This window comes from Bactrocera dorsalis, chromosome 4, assembly GCF_023373825.1.
Source record: "Bactrocera dorsalis isolate Fly_Bdor chromosome 4, ASM2337382v1, whole genome shotgun sequence".
Lineage (NCBI taxonomy): Eukaryota > Metazoa > Arthropoda > Insecta > Diptera > Tephritidae > Bactrocera > Bactrocera dorsalis.
This window is the reverse complement of record NC_064306.1, coordinates 33,249,562-33,268,993: the sequence shown is the minus strand read 5'-3', so window position 1 is coordinate 33,268,993 and position 19,432 is coordinate 33,249,562. Positions and strand designations below refer to the sequence as shown.

The window sequence follows — 19,432 nt, the reverse complement described above, 5'->3', positions numbered from 1 at the left end:
CAAATTTGTTAAGCTCACCCACTTTACATCACATTCTTACGCAGAATGTATAAACCGATGTTACATATAATATAAATACATAAAAAATGAGATAATAATACAATAATACCTCCAGAAAATAACTTCTACAAATTCCTACTAACCCGCTATTTGATAACCCCAGCAAAACTTGGTAAATCTGTCAATAATCCCCACCAGTATAATCTTTAAACTTTTATACTAGGACACAGCTTCAACAGCCATTCTCCCCGTTTGCTACCCAGCAGCACCCGACACTTGCTCTTCCTTCTCTGCTGTTTTTTCTTATTATTTTCGCCGTAAAACGTTCTGCAGTTGCATTTAAATTCCATATTGATTTGATTTGTATAACGGCCTGTCCATGTAACGCGTGCGTTCAGCAGTCATAGCAACAACACCATTGAATCAGTGAAATTGAAATTGACTAACAAATTTGTTGGTCAACACATTTTCGTTGATTGAAACAAAGGATTATCGTGAACAAGGAATTAATATAAAACAGATATAAAAACAAAACCAACAACAATAGACATCGATTTATTTTTTAAATAATATTAAATGGGAAAAAGCTAGAGGGAAAATTTACATATATTTATGCTCTTGCAACCAGTTACTACAGAGTATTATTACTTGGTAAAATTGTGTCATGTAAATAAATAATGCGAATAATATTATATGAATGCAATATGACAACCATAAAATCATATAAATAACTAGTAACTAACTAATGTGAAATCTAACAACAATTATGGTTTAAGAGCTAAAACACGCCTCCGACTGAAAATATATTTACTCTTCAAAAACAAATTGAGTGCAGTTTAGCTGTAAGTGAGTACTGTTTGTGATGAAAAAAAAACTTGATACATCCTCAACCTGCCCAAAGTTGATTGATGAATGTCATGATTGATTTTCAGCTTTATTCATAAAGAATTTAGTTAGAGAAAAATGTCAGACACAATTAAATTTGCTTTAGATAGCTTGTCCTTCTTCGCCACATACGAAACTAAGTTCATGACCACGGAATAGGAATAAGCATATTCAAAATTTTGTAAATCAGTGACTATAGGTATAGATCAGAAGTTGTGTAACACAAATAGGTTATCAAGAAATAGACAAAAATGAAACAATAATAAATGATGAGGTAGGCTGAAGAAGAAGAAAATAGGCACATAAAAGTTCCACAGAACTACCAAATCCAAGGCATTCGTAGCTTTTTATTTAGTTCTTTATTGTGAAGAGATATATCTCAAGTATGATTTTATAGCAAATCTTGTTTGATATTTAACCTGCTTCCTCCATTTTACAGAAAAAATTGGTTTGTTTTTTTGCTTAAATCGAATAACAGCTACAATATTTTATTTTCATTGATATTGAACAAAAATTTGAAATCACAGGTCACGCTGAGTAATTGCATTGCACAGAATTTCTTTGGAAATATTGCTTTGCCCGCCCAATTAATTTACTATTTTATGTTCTATAGCATTTCAGATTTCCAATTCTGTTTCAGATAAAGAAACTCATTCAACATGTAATAGGAAGAAGCAGAATAGAAATTGACTCCATTTCATTTCGCTATTATAATAATTCATATAACGGGTGATTTTTTTGAGGTTAGGATTTTCATGCATTAGTATTTGACAGATCACGTGGGATTTCAGACATGGTGTCAAAGAGAAAGATGCTCAGTATGCTTTGACATTTCATCATGAATAGACTTACTAACGAGCAACGCTTGCAAATCATTGAATTTTATTACCAAAATCAGTGTTCGGTTCGAAATGTGTTTCGCGCGCGTGTTTTGTTCAGCGATGAGGCTCATTTCTGGTTGAATGGCTACGTAAATAAGCAAAATTGCCGCATTTGGGGTGAAGAGCAACCAGAAGCCGTTCAAGAACTGCCCATGCATCCCGAAAAATGCACTGTTTGGTGTGGTTTGTACGCTGGTGGAATCATTGGACTGTATTTTTTCAAAGATGCTGTTGGACGCAACGTTACGGTGAATGGCGATCGCTATCGTTCGATGCTAACAAACTTTTTGTTGCCAAAAATGGAAGAACTGAACTTGGTTGACATGTGGTTTCAACAAGATGGCGCTACATGCCACTCAGCTCGCGATTCTATGGCCATTTTGAGGGAAAACTTCGGACAACAATTCATCTCAAGAAATGGACCCGTAAGTTGGCCACCAAGATCATGCGATTTAACGCCTTTAGACTATTTTTTGTGGGGCTACGTCAAGTCTAAAGTCTACAGAAATAAGCCAGCAACTATTCCAGCTTTGGAAGACAACATTTCCGAAGAAATTCGGGCTATTCCGGCCGAAATGCTCGAAAAAGTTGCCCAAAATTGGACTTTCCGAATGGACCACCTAAGACGCAGCCGCGGTCAACATTTAAATGAAATTATCTTCAAAAAGTAAATGTCATGAACCAATCTAACGTTTCAAATAAAGAACCGATGAGATTTTGCAAATTTTATGCGTTTTTTTTTAAAAAAAAGTTATCAAGCTCTTAAAAAATCACCCTTTACATGTATGTATACATATAACGAGTGCTCAGTATAAGAGCCATTTTGAAGCATTCTTTTTGACGAAGCATGCTAAAGGTCTGAATGGGGCTAAATATTAAAAAAAGAAATAGTTACAAAGAACTTAAATACGAATTGTACAATCTTGAAGAGATGGTCTGACCATTATGGAGAAACTAGAAATGTAGATGACAAGTCAGAAAGTGGGGGGAATCACGTGTCATCAAAAAGTGCGTACAAAGCTATTTTTCTCCTTCTTAAGATAAAACTTAACCACTCTAAGATAAACTAAAAAAAATTTATTTAATAAAAAAATAATATTACAAATTTTTAAATATCGCTAAATACCATATGGGACAGACCTAGAGATCTGGCATCAAACGCTGCAGTAGGGTAATACAACTCCTATTTTCAAAGCACACATTGAAGAAGGGTTGCACTGGGTACAAGAAAATATTAAACGTGATCGGAGCAATAAAATATTTATAGATTAGTCAAATTATGTCTTGTTCAACTTCATGCGACTTGTTTGGCTAAGAAAAGTACAAACTTTAATGCAACCGAGCATATCATACTCTCGAAACTTGCTTGATTAAACATCGGGAAATTTCTTCAAGTGTCGAAAAAAAATTTAATTAAGTATCGTCTTTACTATCCACACGATTTTATCTAATTTGTCAATATCACTTGCTATTAACATGCCATATACTAAAAAAATATTCCCTGGGTTTCATAAAGCACCTCACAAACAATCGCCATTCATATGGAGTAAAGTCAGGCAAATGTTGGAAAATACTGATATTACTTAGTTATATGGGGGCTAGGTCAAGTTTTTGACCAATTTTATCCATTTTAGGTACAAAAATATACTGTTATGAGCAAAACGCGTTCTGTAATTTAAGATAACTCACATATTGGCCGATATGTGCAATATAAAGACACCTGGAAGTTCGAAAATCTTTAATATTAGTTATATGAAGGCTAAGGGAAATATTGACCTAACTCAACATATTTTTAGCAGACAGACTGCCATCGTCGGGAAAGAATTTTCTCCAAATTTTAATTATATATCTCACACATTGACCGATATTTGCGGTAAAAAGTCAACTATATAGATACTGGAATCCAAATATTGGGTGCCTAGGGGCTTGAACAAAAAAGGAGAGAATCTGATGGAAATAAGAATTGTTTTATATGAGAAGTGGCCGTGGTTTTAGTACCCATTATCGCACTGTTACATTAGAATTGCAAAGTAATGTCATGCCATCGTGATCATTCATATATATATAACAATATATCTATATCGATTAGTTTTACCGTTATATGAACACAACTATAATAATCTGTGATAATGTGTTGCAGGAATATAAAAATTTTAAAATTCTGTAAGGTTTCCACACTCAGCTAAAGAGATATAGTATATTTAAGAAAAGTTTTTGAAGTAGGAAGAACTAGAAGAGTAAGTGGAAAGGCTGACGGATTTTAAATAACTTTAGTGAACGCTTTGGAATAATGATCGAAATATAATTTCGCGATTTTTGGACCAATGTGATGTTGCAAACCACCACCAGATTTAGGAGTGCTGTTTTTTTTTGTTTTTCATTGACTAACTAAGCCATTTTAGTGTCATTCAAATAACACAATTAACGATAATAAAATTACTTTCAAAAATTGTTAAAACTATTGATTTTTAGCTAATTTATTTTAGCAATTCAAATGTTAAAGACTAAACGGACAAAGCATGTTTTCACTGTGCTAAAGAAATAGATTCGCAATTTCATATGTAAATCAGCGTCTGGGCAAAAGTATGCAATCATCTCTTTATGCCACAGCAAGCTATTTTATTGAAGATGGTGTCACGCTGTTTAAACGTTTGTGTAATTTCCATTGGTCAATTAAAATATTTCATTGTCCAGCGCGTTGGATTGCTCGTCATCTAAATGTGTTAGTAATTAACACGATCACGTTCCTCATTGCCGTTTTTATTTGCTCGTTTAATTGTGTTTACTGCCCCAAATGGGCTTGTGGTTTAGCTAGGAGCAAGCATGTTTATTAAATTAATTTGCAGGTGAGCTATAAAAATGCATATGTATATATGTATGTATGATTTGTTGCATGTTTTTATTATTGTGATTACCGGCGGTCACATTAGCAACGGTAGATTAAATGTTAATGAAATTTTTCTGTTGCAACAAGCAGGCGCTGTTGTTAGCCCAACTTTGCTGCACTTTTTAACTCTTTTTCACTTGCTTTGTTTATTTACTTTTCATTGTTTTTATTATAATTATTTACTGCTACACTGCAAGAGGTGAAGGCCAAATGTCGCGAGTTTGCACATGTAATGTTGTGATAATGAGACTGAAATTGTTGTACGTTTTTTGTAAGCTCTGCTTGAATTTGCTTGAATTAAATTTATGCGACGATTTTGTAATGCAATAAAAATTGCAAAAAAAGATTGCAATTCGCAATATTTGAATTTTAAAGGCTTGCGAAGATATACAATTGTTAAATGATCAACAATTGTAAAATGACATTGAACTAATTTTTGAATTTGTATACTATATATGATGAGTGTTGAATCAGGTCTCATAGTCTCTTAAGCAAATTTTTTCAGAATTATATGTATAAAAATTTAATGCATAAGCGATGTTTTCATTTTTTTCCCTCCCAGTAAATCAACCCCTCTATAAATATAGCACGTGAAAGCCAAAAGCAAGAGAAATTCAAACTTTTCTGAGTAGAACCTCAAAACTACTTTCTAAAAACTATTTTAAATTTAAAACATTCTAAAATATCTTCTATGAACTAAACAGAACTATGTAGAACACTACATAATGTAGTGTACCGTTATGTTATAAAATTTTCCAACTTTACATTTTAAAGCAATCTTTTGCTTAAAATTATTATATTTTGACACAAATCTTTGTTATCACCTTCAAAATATTGTAAGTAGAGTAATATAGAGTCAATACATGCAAGTCAACTTAGAATAAAATTTTCCATACACCTGTTTTAAGCCTCGGCCTACGTCCCGTCACCCAGTAATGATGAGTTTATTAAATGCAGAGTTTTCAGCTTTTTTGTCTGTTGCGTACTTTACACGACGCCATTTTCATGTTTCAAAACGTTTCAGCTCTTTTGGTAAGAGTCTAGAATTGATACGCTTCATACCCTAAACATGAACCAAAAAGATTTGAGCAAAATTCGGAAAAAACTGTCACGCCCTAGTACAATACAACACACCTAAGAATACCAACACACTCAGTAAGATGTCACCACCCAAATTGGGGAGTTCCCTACTAGACCCTTCGCTAATCATCTGCTACCAGCAGTATCTCGTTAACTTTTTCGATTTTGTCGTCATTAACAGAGATAAATGGATGACTCCCCGAAACAGTTCTGCAACATGTTCAACGACTCCATATTTGTGATTTCATTTCAAGTAAGAACGCTGTTCAATTTTTTTCCATTGTAAAAATCCTCTTCGCGTTGTAAGCAAACAGCCTCCAAACATACACTAATTGACATATTGACATTTCACAATTACATAAAGAAAAGTTGTACGGAAAAATCAAACAAAAAAATTTATAATATATTAGGTTTCTAAATAAACCAACACAAGTAAAATTTGATCGGATGTTAGTTCAATAACATTACTTAAACTTGTAATATAAAAAATTTATTTAATAATTTCCATTTTAATTTGAATGGGACCCAACAAGGAAGCGATGAAGGCGAAAACAATACATGTCTGAATCGTATAAAAATCAGGAAATGGAAGGATAATCCCTTTCTGCTTTGGATAGAGGGTAAAGGAAGTGGTGGTGAATTTTCATAGCCTGTGGGATGAGGTCATCCTCGAGACAGTGAACCAGGGCAGCATCCTCATTAAAAGTGAAACTTTCAGATATCATAAGAAAACTTAAACGGATTCGTACAGAAAGGTAGTAATAGATAATTTAACTATGTATACCCAAAGTACCCACTGAATTGGAGGAAGATCTGTCACACTTGCGAAAATTTTCAATAAAGCGAATCACACCGCACGTCCTTCAACACGTGTAAAAGAGTGATTCAAAATCGCATTGGTGGAACAAGGAACACGGATCACGTAGATGCAGTGTTCAGGAACTCTTCAAACTGTCCAAGATAGCCGAGGAATTAGTGATTACAAATAGAAATTCGAAAACCTAAAAAGGAGTGGTTGAAAAGTTTCGGCGGCAAGTTAGAAAAGTTAACCGAGATAGTTAAACCTAGGAAATTACCATCTAGGCATCCGACTATCTGTAGGCTCGTAAGCAAATTCACAAAAATCTGGAGAGTGAACTGCGTAGAGTGAGTATTCACTGGAAGACCTAGTCAACCTTGTTTGCAAGATAACGGGATAAATCATATAATGAATAAAGCTCTACTAAGCTGCAAAAAGATTAATGCAGAAGGGAATGAAGGCAGACTGCTTAGATTAGCGCGAACAAGAACTCCTCAGGTGGTGTATTGTCACCTCTCTTATGGTCACGTGTAGCAAACGAGCTTCTGGGAAAATTTGAAGGAAGACCACCCAAACTGATAGCCTATCGCTATCGATAGCCGGGGACATCGCCACACTAGTGACCTGCAAGTTCGTTGACATAATTGGTAGCGTATGCACAGCGCTCTAAAAGTCATACATCAATTAGCAATATCGGCTAATCTAGTGGTAAATGGAAATACAAAATATCGTCATGAAAACCCCTAAGGATTAGCGAGGAAATGTTAACTACTACTGATCGCACCAAGTATCTGTGAGTAATTTTGGTATGCAAACTGACGTAAAAACTCAGCTTCAAGATTGGCGCGCTAGCTGAATTCTCTACAAGAACCTTCGAACTCGATAGGTAAGAGGTCTGTCGATAAAATGGATCACTGACGCTATACCTGAAAAGAAGGTTCACGACATAGTACCAAAAAGAGGTGAGATGGCACAGAGGTATGCGAACAAACTGCGGAAATCTTAACGTATACACAGACGGATCTAAAATGGCTGATAGAGTGGGTGCCCGGAATGATCTTTGAAAATGGTTTTCACAAATCCTTCAGATATTCCTAAGATACCAAGAAGATCTCTGACCGTCAATCGTGTTAACAAAGATGAACCAATTTCGCTAAGTTTAATAATTATACCATGTACATGGTCTATAAAGTTTGTAAAATCCAGAAGGAGATGCCAGAGATCCTATAAAGTTTATATATAAATCATCAGCGTGATAAGCTGAGTCGATTAAGCCATGTTCATCTGTCTATCCCGAACTAGTCCCTCAGTCTTTGACGTTTTTCGCATATCATTTTCTCTCTAAGAAGCTGCTCATTTGACGACTAAAAGATATAGTTGTCATACAAACTGACTACTTAAAATCGAGTTCTAATATTGAACACTTTTTTATTTAACAAAGTATATTCACGAATTTTTGAATAGATTATTGTCCCGAACAATGCCTCAATCTCCCAATAAAATCTTGAGTTCGGACGACTTTAGCATATAGCTGCCACACGAATGGACTGAACTTTTCCTTTATTAGTTTTTCTTTATTAAATAATCTTAGTCCGATTTGAGGGTTTTTATATCAAACATAGCTACATTGAACTAGGAAAATGTTTTCCATTGGATACGATCCGTTGGCCGATTGCATTTACAGATTTATTTAGACATCTCTCGGAATTTAAAGGTTGAGATATTAATTACTTCCTTATTTGTCCAACTATTATGCCAGTTAATCAACTTCAGTAGCATTGCTGTAAACTTTACTTTTCTGCATACGAAAATTACCGTTAAATTAGAAAACTAAGCTCAGCCTTACAAAATAGACAAACTAAAAGCCAATATGTATATAGGAAAGTAAGTGTATCGCATTGCGTGCATGGCGGTACCTCATTATCGCAATGCTTAAATACTAGAAACACTTGCGAATTCCCATTGCAACAGCTGGCAGTGATGCATGCAACCAAAAAACCCAAATTACACCGAAATTACAGCGCGCACCTGACGCTTAGACCCCGCCAAAATGGCGTTGACAATGGCATGTGCACTGCGAACAGCTTGTGGACGCTTTGGTGGCTGCACAAACACATGTTCCTGCGCTCCTAAGTGCGGACGTTTGCGAACGGGAGTGCGAAAATTCGCACAAGTACTTTGAAGCGCTCACACATATACACACCTGCATGTGCTCACATAGTAAATCACTTTGAAGTGTGTGGAATGACCACTTAATGACGGCAACGACGACACAATGTGTTGGGGAAGCGCTAAAGGTATACCTTGCAATTACCGCCGGGGTCACACGCAGCCAAGGGGGTACTAGTTTGAGGAGTGAGTTGCAATCCTTTTACGAGCGGAAAATGTTCATCCAACTATGATTAAAAGGTACCCCGACGCAGCAGCGGCTCTCGCCACAGATTTTGCTGTTGTCGCTGCGCTCACACGTGACTCGGAAAAGCTACAACAAATCTCTGAGCCAAAGCAAACATTTTTAGCTTCCTTTGTTGCATGTAATTAAAACTAGAATGTAGCAGGTGTGTGTAAGTGACACCTACCAGAGACTAAACATTCCATAACTGGAATACCCCACAACTCTTGTGTAGGCTCTCAGCGTGTTTTCACGCTTGTGGTGCGGAATTAGAGACCACTTTCTCATTGGGTAGAGAATACCAACCATGATTGCTGCAATAATGTGTGGCAAGTGGGAATTACACTTTGGCTCCTCAGTTGCGTCACATGGTCAGACCTGCTGCCTGCTACTGAAGTGCTTTTCAATAATGAAAATTGCAATTTTAATGACATTTAGCAGCATGCCACAATGTTGTTGCATGCAACTGCGTATCATTGATCAGCAGTGAGGGCTTGTCGGTTAAGTATCACATTACGCATTCCACGATAGCTCATTGTGGCAAGGTGCTGCTTTGTTGCTTAGCTTGGGAACTTTGACACGCAGAACTGTCAGTTAAGAGGCTTGTCAGGTGTTGTTACTTTCTGTAGCAAGTCATTGGTTTTTAGGAGATAAAACTTTGAAACTGGGTTACAATAGCTCCAAAGGGAGTCCGAAAAAAAAGATGACCCAATCAAATGGAACGATTATCATTTGAGCTATCCACACAGGGAAGTAATCACGACCAACCATATGTGTGGAATTATCAGTTCGTTTTCATCGACGAATACAAATTCGAATAAATCTGTCTTCTCCTCGGAGAAGCTGGGTATATGAAGGGAACCGATCATAGACACGTCAAAATTCTATCCTCCTTCAATTGCATTCCTGCAAACTTGGATCGCTGCATCCAGAAGGCGGCTGTTTTCTCTGCTCACAAAGTGCCGGCGGATATTTGATTGGGAAAGAGTCGCTGGAGAACTGACGAAATGACCGTTTTCATCGACGGGTCGATGCTAGGAGGGAAAGTTGGAAAGGGAGTTTTCGATAGGAAGCTCTCTGTCAAACTTAGCTTTAAGATATTGGACTCCTATAGTATTTTTCAGGCAGAATTGGCTCCTATTAAAATGGCGGTTAACGTACTGCTACGTGGTGCAGCCTCTTTCAAGGAGATGAGTATTCACTCCGACAACAGTATGGTAATAACAGCGAGTTCAGACTTGATCTGTGGATTTGATACCTGATCATACCGGAATCGCTGGCAACTGCAAAATCGAAAAGCTTACCAGAAGGCTTACTCTTGGCGCGCTCAGTTTGAAATGGGACTGAGTTGGATCTCCTTTGATATCTCGCGTTCTAGCACTGGACCAATGGATATCGCGTGGGCTTAGCCGGCGTTGGTTGACCATCCACTTCTGTGCGACTGAAAGGCCATTTTGATCTAGAATAGAACGCAAGAGATCTACTGAACTACTTGGACACTGTCAAATAGGCATTCATGCGGTAAGAAAAATCTCTAAGCACGCAACTTGTCAAAGTTGTATTAAGGAGCATGAGATGGAAACACTCAGGCACTTTCTTCTTCATTGTCCACCCTTTAAAAGTCTGAATTTGAAAAATCTCAACATTCTTACATTCAGAAAACCAAGAGACGTGGCAGAAACTGACATTGCTAGTCTCAACAAATTTGTGATAAACTCGGCTAGTAATGATCTACATATATAGGAGTTTTAGGTAACTCAACGGAACGATGTTCTAAGTTGTCTAAGTGATATACCTATTAGGATCGATCTCATAACCTAACCTACTTCTAAATTTTACCTTTTAAAATTATAAAGCTCTTCCCGCTTCTTGGCATGTTTTGCTTTTTATACTTTGAACATGGTATTTTAAGTAAGTTTTCAGCCCCCAGAAAGAAACTTCGGAGACCCTATAAAAAATTTATAAAATGAGCAGTGTGATGAAATGATTTGATTTAGCCATGTTTGTCTGTCTGTCTGTATATACGCAAACCTCAACTTTCTAAGGAGCTGCTCATTTGTCAGAAACGCCAATATCGGACTACTTTAGCATATATGTAGTTGCCATACAAACAGAACGATCAAGGTCAAGCTCGTGTATGAAAAACTTTTATATTTAACGAGGAATCTTCACGATGTTTGGGATGACTGAATATCCAAACAACGTTGTAGTGACCGATTACTATGATTTAAAATATACCACTAAATCATATAGGAATGGAAACTGTTTTTTGAAAAGGTATTATGGCTTCAGCGCTTCTCTTTAGAAAATAAATCGCTTTCCAAAGCGAGGCGCAGTAGTTGCTCAATTCAAAGCCTAGAGTGTTCTTAGAAATTGTTGATATAGGCGCTTAGGGCTATAAAATATTGTTAAACTCAATTAAACTGATTGGCTCTACCGTGTAATAATTATTTGTTTTTAGAAAATATCATTTTTGAAGATTTTTATATCTCTGCATTTTCCAAATTGAGGAGATAAGATATTAAATACAATAAGAGGCAAATTTAAGCGTCTTAAATTGACAAAAATCGAACCTGCCTTCACCGGAAGTTTAGACACATTTGCATATAAATTATCCACCGTTCTAATCTTTCTCAACGGTTAAGGAAGACAGTAAAATAAACATTGAATGATTTCCGCTACGGCGTATTAATATTATTTCAATACGGAATAACTGTAATTGAAAATATTCACCTGCGCCGACTGTGTAGTAAAGATAAGGTTTAAATCCCTAAGCATCAATACGGCCACACCTCGAACTGAAGACACGCGCACACAACACAAAGCAGGCCATTATGCGGTTTTAGTAGCACGGCAGCGGTTTTGATTATGCCACTAATAGCTTACAAGTATAGCTGCGTAAGTTAGTGGCGCAGCTGCACGCTTTTTCCACCTCCCTTACCCACTACTTCTGGTGTCGGCAAACCACTCGGCTAACTTCATTTCGTACGCTTAATTAGCATAATACAAGCATCATGACAGCAGTCGCTCAAGCGTTTGTCGATTGGGCTGCTTATCTGCTAATTCATGACCGAATGGAGGCTGCGGTTAAGATACGCTGCACACTTGCGCCCAAACTCATGGCATAGATAAGTAGTACTTAGCTGTACAACAACGGGTTTTAGGCAGATGATTGTTGCAACAAATGCGCCACCTTCTACGAAAGCGTCAAGGTATTTTAAGTATAACGTAGAAGCGAACTTATATAACTTTAAGAGGTTGTACAGCACATACGCAAGTTGTAGGTAAACGTTAAGCTGTTTGGAATTACTACAATGTTACAATTTCGGCTTAAAATTTAAGACACACTTTCTTATCTAGGAAAATTTGCTGCAACAGTTTCAGCAATGTTTATAGATTTTTTATATTGCTCCTAGGAAGTAAGTGTTCTCAATACTTAGTATGGATTACTATTACAGCTTTTATCAACATGACACCACTTCAGCGTGGAAATAAACCGTACACTTTAACGATACGGTTACAATGTGTTCTTAAATGAAATACAATGAAGATCTTGCTGACAAATTTTTGGCACTAAGAAGCCCTCTTTGCAGTGAAATATACATAGTTATTGACAGTAGTTCTGACAGTACTTTTGACAGCTAACAATGAAAATTCAATGCAAAACAGAAGAGAGTGGAGCAAATGTGAGAGGAAGAAGCATTATATGAGTACCTAGAGAGAACATTAATCAAAGTGCTATGCTGAAGGCTTTGTCGTGGCAAATTGATTTTTAACTGATTCTTCCTTAATATTTATATAACTCTTGCTTACATTAATCTTTACGTGTAGTAAATTGTACAACAAACAATTTAAAAGAATATTCGGGAAAAGTTCATTAATTATTCGATATTTACTTCGGATGTGCTTTAAGATAAAGTAATAGACTCACCAATTTGTTTTATTTTCCATTTGCAGAAAGCCTTGAAGTGCTGAAAAGAAATAGATTAAAAATTAAGTTGTTAAACGAAGGCATATTAAAAAAATATTTATTCTTAAAAAACTAAATATGAGGAATACGCACTTTTTTTTAGAAATTCGGACTTTGTTATTAGACGAAGTTCTAGACCATTTACTCACAGTTCATAGGTAAAACACAAACTAGTTTCAATAAATTAACTTTTGTACTATATGAGATATATATGTACTTGGAAGATAACAGAACAAATTTTAGTTTTTTTTTAGTTACCATACATACCAATAAATATATAATTAAATGAACCTTTCGAAATCTCATTTAATTGAACTTTAAATCGGTTCCAATATCGCCTTCCCTTCCAAAGAGAAGTGGGGCGATATGGACAAAGATACAGGGATAAGCATCTATACGATTGGGTCCAAAATAGATAATCGACTGGGAGGGGTTATCTTTGCAGCAAATTAGGTACCGAAGTCGCCTTCCGTTCACCAGACCACTGCAGTGTCTTCCAAGCGGAATTCAAAGCAATTAAAAACAAAAACATTTTAGTTAGTGAAAGAGTTATATCAGAAGCACGGGGTGGTTCAGAGAGGAGGCAATAACTTGAGGAGTCTTTAGTCTCGATGGTTTTACAATGGGCCTCCCAAATACTTAAATGCGTGATCCGTCAGCCTTCTTCTTCTTTACTGGCATAGAAACCGCTTTCTTCTCTTCGCAAGGTAGCGCCAATTGGAGATTCCAAGCAAAGCCAGGCTCTTCCCCTCCTGGTATTTCTAAGGGAGTGTAGGTATTCTCCTTCTTCTGAACTCGAAAATTCTTAACGTCGACTCATCAGATGTTGTCACCATCCATGCCTCTGCACCATACAGCAGGACGGGAATTATGAGTGACTTATAGAGTTTGGTTTTTGTTCTTCGTGAAAGGACTTTACTTCTCAATTGCCTACTCCGAAGTAGCATGGCAAGAGATATTCTGCATTTTATTTCGACCCCGAAATTGTTGTTGGTACTGATGCTGGGCAACGACTGTTTGTTTGATGACAGGAGATATTTCGTCTTGCCTTGGTACCCCGCCAGACCCATTTGCTTGGCTGTCTTATCCATTCTGGAGAACACAGAACTAACGGCGAGGTTAAGGTTAAGGTAATCACTTTTCGCTATGTTCGGTCAATATTGTGGATGCGATAAAACAACCAATCCGAGCTCCCGTAGCTTCTTACGAGTCATCAACGAAGTGTGTGGTCTGGCGTTGTCTTGGTGAAACACTACACCCTTCCTGTTAGCCAATTCTAGCTCATAGTGGATGATTCCCTTCCAATCCCACCAAACACACAGCAACATTCCTGACCGTCAATCTCGGCTTGGCCACTGTTTGGGACAATTCACCGACCTTCGACTACCACTGTTTTCGATTGATATTGTCGTGATCCATTTTTCGTCGTCAGTCACCATCCGCTTCAAAAATGGGTCGAGTTCGTTCCGTTTGAGCGGCATATCGTAGACGTTTTTTTGCGTCAAATCTTACGGCATCCAAACATCAAGCTTTTCTGAGTATCCAGCCTTCTGCAGATGGTTTAAAATGGTTTGGTGATGCCACATGCCGGTCTATGATTTGATCGGTATTCGTCGTCATAGGTCTTCCGCCGGCCGAAGTGTAAATTATCGACATTATGGATACATTCCCCTCCATTTACATATATTAAAAAAATATTGTTTAACAAGTACGGGAGGGCTAAGTCCGGGTGTATCCGTACATTTTATCTAGCAACTCTCAAGAATCAAAGTCCGAGAAATTTATTAAGAAACATATATGAGTTGGGGAAAGCATTGACCCGTTTTCATTTAGTAACACACACTATTAACATACCACATACTAACGAAATGTTTCCGTGGGTTGTATTAAGGTACCTCACATGCAATCACAAATTATATGGAGTAAAGTCAGCCGGATGTTCGAAATTTCTGATATTAGTTATACTAGGCTATGTCAAGTTCTCGCCCAATTTTATTTATTTTAGGCACAAATATACAATATTATGATTAAAACAAGAATTTAAAATTCGGCTGTATTAGAAGTAGGCGTGGCTGTAGTCTGACTTCGCTCATTTTCGCACTGAGGAATAAGAATATGCACCGATATTCGAAAAAATTTAGTCTTTATGGAACTTATCGTACCTTCACTTTTCTTAGGCCCAGAGTTATTAGAAAGCGGAGCTGCGCTCTCTAGCCAATGAAATCCCCTACGCCAAATAACAGTTCAATATCTAATGCACTATGTTATGGCACTTTATAAGTTTTTGATTAGTGGCATTTTGTACGCCCATCTACGAAGTCTGCCTTATTTTTCACTCGGATTTCAACTTATATCGTCATTGTAATCATTTACATTGGTTTGTCAAAAAAGTATTGCGGTATTTTGGCTAGTTGGCGCTGAAAGCGCGTAGTTCTAGTTTTATTCGTCGCATCGTCATCGTCATGCTATACCTTTTTGGAAAGCTCATTTCACGCGCTAACACGTGTTTGATTGATTGTCGTTTCTTTTAAGTCGTTCGTGAGTTATAGCATCGCAAACATGGAGCAAAATAAAGAGAAAATACGGCATATTTTACAGTACTACTACGATAAAGGCAAAAATGCATCTCAAGCCGCCAATAAAATTTGTGCAGTTCATGGACCCGATACAGTTTCCATTTCCACCGCACAACGATGGTTTCAACGTTTTCGTTCTGGTGTAGAGGTGGTCGAAGATGCGCCACGCTCCGGAAGGCCTGTCGTCGAAAATTGCGATAAAATCGCTGAATTGGTCGAAAGACACCGGCGTAGTAGTCATCAAACCGTTATAAACCATTTGAAGAAGCTTGGAGTCACTAAGAAGCTCGATGTATGGGTGCCACACGAATTGATTCAATAAAAATACCGCAAGACTTTTTTGACAACCCAATATGAGTAATATCTTTTAAAGTGAAACTATACATGGAAATAAAAGAAAGTACAATAATAATTAAAACATTTACATCCGAAGGACCATTAAAACCTAGGTATGCAAATTTAAAATTACATAAACCAAATAAATACAATTCGTAAAAATTATGTGAGCAACATTTGTCTGCGTTTTAACTCAGTTTATGAATTTTTTCCAATGGCAATTCTCACTCACAACATCCTAGCGTTTCTTAGAATAATTATCCGTCTAGCGACTTCAGGCCTTTCTTTATCATAATCCTTCAAAAAAAAAGTACGAATATTTGCATATTAATACGCGTTTATCAACATCAAAAAATTTCACGAATTAGAGCAGATTTTGCAATGCAGGAAAAAACGAGGTCAAACACATACATATGTACATGTGTATACATGGGTATGTCACTGCCAATGACAGCACTGTCGACAATGTTGTCGTCGCGACGACGACAGGCCTCCGCCTAAGCGCGAAGACTTAATGTCAACGTTGAGTATGGGCAAACATACTAATATTCATATGTACATATGCATATATGTACATAGATTGAATCCACCTGTACAGCAGAAGAAAAAAAACGCTATTTGCACTAGCAAAAAATGTTCAGTGTATTTTGGCAACGCGGCATTAATCCCCTACATTTTCAGCGTGACCTCCTACACGGGTGTACATTACACATAAATTTACATATAACTACTCATATAGGTACTATATATGTCTGCATGGAATTATTGAATTTTTTTACATACCCACCCTAAATAGCTTGGAATCCACCGAGGTGGGTGTTTAATTCATCGAAGCGTTAGAAATCGGCGGGGTTTCCAAGGTTCATCGAAGTGATGCGATTTCAATGCAACAAAGCATGAACTTTGCAAGGCAACAAAAGCAACAAAAAACTGAATGGAAAATATGCTGTCACATGCAGGGGCGCTTTCATTCACGTTCGTTTTCAAATAAACTTTCCGTGCATAGAAATATTGTATGGTATGAAAGCTTTAAATATGTAAACGTGCCATACAGAAACACTGCTTTCGAAGTTTATTAAGGCATTTATTTTGCGTCACTTTAAATACTCTATAAAGTAAAGAAATTTCAATTTAAAGTGTAATGAATATAAATTAAAAATAAACGAACATATAGTGTGAAATTACAATTTTTTTTGACCTCGCCACATTAGTCGCATAAACTTCCGCAAAACCTTTCTCTCGAAAACTTCTAAGGCGGAGATATCAGATGATATCATTGTCCATGCCTCTGCACGCAGGACGGGAATTATGAGTTAATTATAGAGTTTGGTTTTTGTTCATCGAGAGTCGATTTTATTTCTCAATTGTCTACTAAGCCCGAAGTAGCACCTGTTGACAAGAGATACCTCTTGATACCTCTGCGTTAATTTCAAGGCTGATATTGTTGTTGGTGTTGAAGCTGGTTCCATGATAGATGGGGTGTAATGGGATATAATCATTATTCTGGGTAAGTAGTTACAGTCGTAAGGTTATATCCAATTATAATCCTGACTTACTCAAAAAAATTATTATTATTAAAATGATCGTGGAAATGAATGGAACATCTACGCCAAAGTTAGTTCCGGAAATTTTAGTTTGAAAAGTTTGGTACTAAAAATTCTAAGATAAATATAAATCAACAAATTATCAAAAAATTTGAAAATTATGTTGACAAGCTTTCAGACTCTAGGAACAAACATAAATATCAAGTTAGACTATACCCGCAATCATCTAGAAAATGTTTCAGATGGTTTTGGAAATTTTAGTTAGAAAGAGAAAGAGTTATTCAACCAGGATGATAGTAGGAAGAAGAAGAAAGGAAGCTTAAAGGAAGCTTAAAGGAATCGTTCTATCAGTGGATTTGTGAGACCAACTAAATCCAAAGTAGATGCTATGTCTAGGGCAACAAAATCACTGTAGAACAGCGGTGTCGATTTTCACGTTCGTTTGTAACTTTTTGGCGAAAATTCCTCTTAATCAAATTATAACTTAGAAGCCGATTATAACCTTTGGACGTTTTCGATTCATTATTCGTTATTGCTTTATTAATTCTTCGTCCTTTAAGTTATGCATATCAAATCCTATCATATTTTATTAAATTTAACTCCTCTTATACAATTTCCATACACGAGGTTTTTTGCGTGCTTTTTGTATATATTGAAAGGGGATCATGAAAAACTTATTATTTTAGAAGCAAAGTTACCTATACCAATTTTAGCACATTTTTCGAAAAGAAAGATATCCCATCTTTTCACATATCAAGCTGCAGCCTCAATTGATCCCATTTTATTAAATTTTTTGGCACATCCCATTCCCACATTGAGTATAATTTTTAGTTTGCAAATTGTCATGAAAATTTCAGGTACCCATATTGTTGAAGGCATCGACGAAAGTCAGGCAGTGAACCACTACGAACATAACATCTTTGGTGTCATTGAGAATCACATTTTTTGCTACTGACAATGTAAGCATCCGTAGTAAGTAACGATATTCCCCATTTGCAACCCAAAAGTCGAACAATTTTCCAAAACTGCATACACATAAATATTGCTATTAAATATGCAGTAGCAAAAAGTGTACGAAACCTCAGCTTATCACAGACACACCGAATTTACCGATTTCCATTGTCTCGTTGAACACGAAAAACACGGCCCAAAAGCAAACAATGGCTCAGACAGCAATAAAGAAAACGACAGATCAAAGGCACGTAATCGGGATGCAATAGTATTAAAATTGCATGCGCAGGATGGCAGCAATGACAACAATTGCTGTTGTAAAATACATAAACCGCAACAGCAGCAACAACACAACAGCTGCTTAAGCAGCAGCAACAGCAACGGCAACGGCAACAGCCGCACTGACAGCCGTAACAATCCAAAGGTGCATGTTGCCAATCACAACAGCACGAACCGAACTGCAACAAAGATAGCGCCGCCGAGCAAAACAAACATGAAGACAATATAGTGACAATAACAACAACAACAATGGCGCAACGACCAGTTAAAACTGTAACGTTGACAATGGCGCGCACGAAATACACAATAAGCCACTTTAAGCCGAAAGTTAAGCAGCGGCTGGCTCAGCCCGGCTCAGCTCAGTCACAGCCAAGGCTGGGCGTTCGCAAGTCAGCCCCACTGTGTGTGCGGTTGACGTCTTCACCGAATGGCAACAAAATCAAACGCATAAACAAACAAACAAACGATTGTAATGCCCGCACCAACGAGTCTTCAAACGAGAATTAGAAGCAGTTGAAGAAGAAGCAGAGGTGCCACGGCTAGCGCAGAGTAAACGCAACGCCAAGCCAAGCCAAGGGGGATTGAGTGTCAAACGCAAAGCGGCTGCGTTGAGTGGGAGTGGGAGCTTTCAAGAGCTTTCAAGTGCGCATTCGGGTGGTGCTAAGTGAAGGCCACGGCAGCTTGCGTGCTGTGAAATTTATCATGAGGCACGTCGCTTGCCGCAACACTTTAGCACAGCGCACGAAGAAAAGTGTGGAAAAGAGTAGAGCAAAGTCGAACAGTAGCCACAAAAAACGCTGGAAAATGGTGTAAGAAAAAATTAAGTTTTAGCCAAGCAGCTCAGGCGCAAGG

General features: G+C 37.1%; 1 long non-coding RNA gene across 1 annotated transcript in view; it reads right to left on the bottom strand.

The window, feature by feature from the left end:
* Positions 1-19,432, bottom strand: part of LOC125778454 (uncharacterized) — a 123,200-nt gene that overhangs the window by 49,784 nt on the left and 53,984 nt on the right. The window contains exon 2 of the long non-coding RNA XR_007422724.1: positions 12,856-12,895. This is a non-coding gene — a long non-coding RNA (uncharacterized LOC125778454). The remainder of the gene's footprint in view (positions 1-12,855; positions 12,896-19,432) is intronic.